The following is a 7,123-nucleotide window of genomic DNA, read 5'->3' on the forward strand; positions in this document are numbered from 1 at the left end:
GGCTCACTCTGTCACGCAGGCTGGAGTGCAGTGGTGCGATCTCAGCTCACTGCAACCTCCGCCTCCTGGGTTCAAGCAATTCTCCTTGCCTCAACCTCCCGAGTAGCTGGGATTACAAGTGCCCACCACCACGCCCTGCTAATTTTTGTATTTTTCTAGTAGAGATGTAGTTTCACCATGTTGCCCAGGCTGATCTTGAACTCTTGACCTCAGGTGATCAGCCCACCTTGACCTCCCAAAGTGCTGGGATTACAGGTGTGAGCCACCACGCCCAGCCTGAGTATGGGCTTTCTTTTCAAAATAATGAAAATATAAAATGGCTTGTTGTGATGGTTGCACAATTCTTGAATATATTAAAAGCTGTTGAATGATACACTTTAAGTAGGCAAATTGCATGGCATGTGAATTACATCTCAACAATGCTGTTATTAAAAAAAAAAGAGGCTGGGCACAGCGGCTCACACCTGTAATCCCAGCACTGGCCGAAGCGGCTCACACCTGTAATCCCAGCACTGGCCGAAGCGGCTCACACCTGTAATCCCAGCACTGGCCGAAGCGGCTCACACCTGTAATCCCAGCACTGGCCGAAGCGGCTCACACCTGTAATCCCAGCACTGGCTGAAGCGGCTCACACCTGTAATCCCAGCACTGGCTGAAGCGGGTGGATCATGAGGTCAGGAGATCGACACCATCCTGGCTAACACGGTGAAATCCCATCTCTACTAAAAATACAAACAATTAGCCGGGCATGGTGGTGGGCACCTGTAGTCCCAGCTACTCCGGAGGCTGAGGAAGGAGAATGGTGTGAACCCGGGAGGCGGAGGTTGCAGTGAGCCAAGATCCCGCCACTCTGCCACTGCACTCCAGCCTGGGTGACAGAGCAAGACTCCATCTCAAAAAAAAAAAAAAAAAAAAAAAAAAAAAAGATAAAAAGAGAGAGATGGGGCTCAGGAATCCCACCTCTGCCACTTACCTGCTTGGCACATGACTTCATACCTCCCAACCTCAGCTTCCTAACCAGTAAAACAGGAAAAATAAACATCTCCTGGGTCTTTTGTGAGGATTAAATGAGATAATACATATTATTATTCCCATTTTATCAAGGAGGAAACAGGCCCAGAGAAGGGAAGTGACTTGGGTGCAGATGGCACAGCTGGTGGGTGGCAGGTGAGAGACTCAGGCCTGGGTCTCATGGCACCACCCCATCTTTTAGCATTGTGTAGAGTGGACCAGCGTCTGCACACTCCACCCACCCCTTCACCAACACTCTCTTCCATCTCCCTCCTTCTCTTGGGCTCTGGGGCCCTGTCTCCCCACTGCTCACGCTCAGAACAAGTGGAGGTGGCTGAGTCCCCCCAGAGCACAGGACGCCCTCTCCCCCAGCCCCCACCCTGCTCCCCTCCTGGGGCCATGATACTGTCTTGCTTTTGCTTGTAATAAAGAAAATATCTCAGCTACCCTTCCATGGTTGCTTGGCAACCCCGAGGGGGGTTGGGGTGGGGGGGACCAAGGGGAGGAGGGATGGGGGAGGATTCTGGAGCCAATCTGGAGACAAAGAGTAGGATTTGGGTGACATGGAGCCTGTTCTTAGTGCTAACCTGGCCTGGCCGGGGCGGCGGGTGGGGGCAGTGGGCTTCCTCCCACCCCAGCGTCTCACACCAATAAATATGGATTAGGGAAATGGGCTGAGTTTTTCCCACAGGCCTGAAAGGCCGCATCTGACCTTTCTACCCCCTTTATGTACCAACGTGACAGTCAGAGACAGCAAAGAGCAGGACCCCCTGAGATGCCTCCCCCATGGCCTTCTGACTTGGGGAAGCTTTTCACCCTCCTCCTTCCCCTGGCCCCAGACCAGGTCACAGCTCTGCCTGGGCCCTTGTTCCGGGGATGAGGAGGAGGCTGGTTTCAGGTGGGCGCCAGGAGCTCCCATCCTCAGTGTCCACTCCGGGCCCTGCTGGCTGTGACCGGTGCAGAGCCAGGCTGTGAGGCCCTGGACTGGTTAGTGACGGCCCTGCCTGCCTCCTAGACAGTCCTCTGCTCTGTGGCTCCCCCATCCTGTCCCTGCCCCATCTCTGCCTGGGCCTCCTCCATCAGGAGCCCTGTCCTCTGTGTCCCTTTGAGTCCCTCTCCTCAACTCCTTCCCACCACCCTCTTCTCGACTTGGTTTCCCTCTTTCTCTCCTCCTGCCCGCCCCCCACGCCCCAGTCGTCCATGAAACTAGGAAGCCCTTGTGGCTGAGGTATCTCCTGCAGTGAAGAGGGCAGGAAGGGTTGTGGAGGGGGAGGCGGGGGCCGTGATCTCACTCCCTGGTGCCCCGACTTTCTGGTCGTTGGCCGGGGGTGGGGATCGGCTGCTCTGAATGGAGTCAGTGTAGAGGCAGGAAAAGCAAACACCTCCGTGTGGGCCCTGCTGGCAGTGGATGGGAGCGGTAGGGGGGCAGGGGCCTGGGCTCTTCTCAGCCTCCTTGATCAGACCTCTCCCCATTCCTGAGGCTCCCTGTCTTCCTGGACCCTTGGCCTACAGTGTCCTGAAGGAGAGTGGGGTGAAGGTTTAGGGGCAAGCCCTCTGGGAGACGTCTTTGCTCAAATCTTTCCCTGCTCCTCTGCCCAACCCCCAGCCAGTGCCCTTCCTGCCCAGCAGATGCCAGGAAAATCTGTGCCCGGGAAGGGCGGTCTGGCACCTGAGGGCCCCGCCTGACCAGTCCTTCTCAGCAGCAGGAGCTGGGTGGGAGTCACCTTATGCCAGAGACGCCCCGGCAGTGCCATCCACCTCCTAGGCTGAGGAGTACCCCCAAGAGGCTCTGCCCGGGTGAGTGCTCCTCTGGCCCCACAGCCAGGCAGTGAGGGAGGGAGAGGTTGTCCATGTCGGGGCTCCCCAAGACCCCCACAATCTCTGTGAGTCCTCATGGTTCTGTGGCATTTTCTGTTGTGACTGTCTCACCCTCTGTCTGGGACTCGTGTGTCACTGATGGTTTGGTGAGGGGAGCTGAAGGGATGGTTAGAGAAGCTGGAGGAGGGGGCTGGGAATGTGAGGAGGTAGGAGGGGCTGAAGTCTAGGGTATAGGACTCCTGGATTCCCAGCCAACTTTTTGTGTTTTATTTTTATTTGTATGATTTTTAAATTTCTGTTTTAAAAGATGAGGTCTCTCTTGCATGGAATATATCTTTATATTAAAAAAAAAAAAAGATAAGGTCTCACTATGTTACCCAGGCTGGTCTTGAACTCCTGGGCTCAAGCAATCCTCCCACCTCAGCCTCCCTAAGTGCTGTGATTACAGGCCTGAGCTACCGCACCCAGCCTAGCCAACTTTCTGATTAGATTTGTGAAATCACAGAGGCTGCTGTAATGGTTTCCTTTTAACACTTTGGATTCTAAAAGAGCTTTGGAATGAGCTCAGAGAGAGTTAGCAGTTCATCCCGGGTGACACAGCAAACCGGTGGTACTCAAACCCACCAGGCCCCCTCATCACACCGCAGGCTGTTTGTGTTATGGAAGCCATCTTTGGCCACCTCTCTCTTTCCCTCTCCACATGCAGTTTCCCCCTGAATTTAAGAGGCTGAGGGGTGGAGGGAGCCGACTCTGCCTAGCACATCCAGGCCTTTCCTTTCTGTTCTCTCTCCAGGCACCATGCCCAGGGCCCAGCCTAGTAGCAGGAGCAGCCCCTGCCTGGGCCTCAGAGCGCCACAATCTCCTCTGACTATCCCTGGGAAGCTGTGGTTGGCTTTTGCCTTACATCCCCCAGAGAATGGTGTCTTTGCTCTTGGTGTCTAACCATAGTCCCTCATGTTGTCTTCAAAGCCCAACCACTTCCCAAAAAGCAAGGTCAACAGCTGACTGCATACCACAGCACCCCAGTGGTGCCTGCTTTGAGGTGGGACCTGGCTGGGGGGACCCTGCCGAGTAGAAACAGGCATTCCTCACTGGGTCAGGCTCTGTTCTGAGGTCATCCACGTACCTTGCTGAATGGTGGTCACCACATTCCTGCAGTGTGGAGTTAGTTTTACAGATTGGAAAACTGAGACACAGAGCATTGAAGTGACTCATCTGTGGACACACTGCGAGAAAAAGAGCTGGGATTCAAGCCCATAGCTTGGCTGCAGAGCCCAATCCCTTAAACGTTCTTCCATAGTGCCTCTGATTCCTAGGAGGCCTCCGCTGGAGGTCATTGCATTCAATCCCCTGCATCTGGGTGTCTACCCAGGCCCACCTCTGTTCACAGATAAGAATCAATCAAGCTTTTTTTAAAATAAACTTTATTTTTATTTTTTGAGACACGGTCTCACCCTGTCGCCCAGGCTGGAGTGCATGGCCACCATGCTTGGCTGATTTTTGTATTTTTTGTAGAGATGGAGTTTTGCCATGTTGCCCAGGCTGGTCTTGAGCTCCTGGGCTTAAGTGATCCACCTGCCTCAGCCTCCCAAAGTGCTGGGATTACAGGCAGGAGCCTCCCAAAGTGCTTGTCCCACCTCGTTTTTAAAGGCAACTGCAGCTGGGCGCAGTGGTTCACGCCTGTAATCCCAGCACTTTGGGAGGCCAAGGAGGGCTGATCACAAGGTCAGGAGTTGAGAGACCAGCCTGGCCAATATGGTGAAACTCCATCTCTACTAAAAATACAAAAATTAGCCAGGCATAGTGGCGGGTGCCCGTAGTCCCAGCTACTCGGGAGGCTGAGGCAGGAGAATCGCTTGAACCCGGGAGGTGGAGGTTGCAGTGAGCCAAGTTCTCGCCACTGCACTCCAGCCTGGGCGACAGAGCGAGATTCTGTCTCAAAAAACAAATAAATAAATAAATAAAGGCACCTGCTCCAAGGGTGGAATTTCCCCTGGGGATAAGCAGACATTTCTTTATTCATAGCCTTCTGGCAGGGAGGGAAGACCCTCCCAGCCAGAACTCACCATGTCCAGCTGCCTCGTTTTTCCTCTCTCCTTCCCACTGGAGTATAATTTCAGGAAGGAAGCGGCTCCGCCCTGAGTATTGGCTCCACAACCTCCAGGCTGTGTGGCGCTGGACAAATGACTCAACTTCTCTGAGCCTTAGCTTATCAAGTGTAAAGTGGAGCTAATTATACATCTGCTTTGTGAGTCTGAGAAAGTTTACATGATAAAAGGGTATGAAGGTCTGAAAAGGCTTAGTGAGCACAGTGCCTGGCACCTCTGAAGTGCACAGGACCATGTGGCAAATACTTCTTCTCACTGCATCCTGAGGGGTCGTTCCCAGACCCTGAGATCCCACCCAGCCACAGCCAAGTCACCTTCTGGGTTGTCTTACTTAGCCATGGGATTGTCCCTGTTCCCCTGTCCCCTCCCTAGTCCGGGTTCTGGCCTCAAGAGAGAAGGCCCTAGGGGTAAAGGAGTTGGAGGAGGGGGCCTTGGCAGCACCACCATCACCACTGTCATCATCCTCATTGAAACCCTTCTACCTGCAAGATCAGAGCCTTGTGCTTTTGGCCTTATAGTTTAGCCTTCTTACTACAGATAGGGAAACTGAGGCCCACAGTGGGGAAGGACTTGCTCAGGGTCACGTAGCAAATTGGTGGTGGAGCAGGAACTAGCTCTCAGGCCTCCACATTCCCAGTTGGTTTCCCCTGTCTCTTCTTGACGACTGCCCACCTCAAGTCCTCCCCTGGTGTGCCTAGGGTGTGGGGCCTGGCACCCAGTCCTGCCTGGCAGAGCCTGGAGAGAAGTGAGCCGCGGTTGGTGGAGTAGTCGCAGCGGCCCAGCGCGTTCTCAGCCCGGCTCTTTGTCTGCTGCTTTGTGATGGTAAGTGCTGCTCCTAAATCAGTTCTGTGACACTGTTATTGTTGCCCAGGGCGCAAAGAGTCTAAACTTTTCCCCTGAGGTCAAGAATGTGGCTGGTCCCCAAGCCGCCCAGAGCAGAGGCCTGGGTGGCTGGGGGTGGGGATGGGGCCTCGCCCCGAGCTGGGGCGAGATGTTGGGGGGAGGGGGTCAGCGGGAACAAAACGCTTTGAAATGCCTCCTCTCCATCACTGCCAACATTGTCCGCTGCCCGCGGGGGGCCTGGCACCGCCTCGCCGGGGCTCCGGCCCCCAGCCCTGGCCAGGCGCGGCCCGACATCTGAAAATGGACAGAAGGTTATTGTCCCTTCCTGCAGCCCTTTGTCTGCCCCAGTTCCAGATGTCTAGGCTGGGACCAGGGAACTGACCCATGGTGGGCAGGGGGGAGAGGACAAAAAGGGAGAGCACGGGTCACTGCATCCTGAGGGGTCATTCCCAGACCCTGAGATCCCACCCAGCCACAGCCAAGTCACCTTCTGGGTTGTCTTACTTAGCCCTGAGATTGTCCCTGTTCCCCTGTCCCCTCCCTACTCCAGGTTCTGGCCTCAAGAGAGAAGGCCCTAGGGGTACAGGAGTCAGAGCAGGGGACCTTGGCAGACTCACGGACAGGGCTGAATCCCAGCTCCACCCGGTAACTGTGTGATCTTGGACAGGTGTGGCCCTCTCCCAGCCTGCTTTCCCCATGTGGGGACCACGGACCAGGTTCATTCACAGGTAATGATGGAGCCCTCCTACGTACCAGCTCTGAGCTGAGCATGGGGGCACGCGGTGGTGGATGGGCCACTTGGATCCTGCCCTTGACCATTGTGGTTAAATAGAAGAGTAACAGGCAGCATTTCCCACCCACTACCTCTGGGTCAGGTCCTGGGCTAATCACTTCATCTGCGTCATCTCATCCTTTCCATAACAAAATCAAAGATGCAGAGGCATTGTTCCTGTCTCCATTTTCCAGCTTTGGAGACTGCTAGACTCTGAGAGGTCCAGTCACTTGCCCAAAGCCAGGCAGTCTGGAGGCAGCAGAGCTGGGATTCTAGCCCAGGCCGACCGTAGCCACCAGGAGGAGTAATTCGCTAATAAATACTTGGAAAGAATCGAGCACAGAACCTGACACAGCTCCAGACTCAGAACTGGTGGTGTTTACTCCATGCATAGAGTGTCCCCATTCCACAGGTGGGGCGACTGAGGACAGGGAGAGAAAGCCTGGGGCAAAAAGCTCCGAGGAACTTAAACAGTAACACCAACAGCAGTTCCAGAGTCACCAGGGCTGGCCAGAGTGAGACAGGCAGACTTGGTTTCAAACCCCAAACCCCAACTCTGGATGAGCTTGGC

This window comes from Gorilla gorilla, chromosome 13 (assembly GCF_029281585.2).
Source record: "Gorilla gorilla gorilla isolate KB3781 chromosome 13, NHGRI_mGorGor1-v2.1_pri, whole genome shotgun sequence".
In the NCBI taxonomy this organism is placed as follows: domain Eukaryota; kingdom Metazoa; phylum Chordata; class Mammalia; order Primates; family Hominidae; genus Gorilla; species Gorilla gorilla.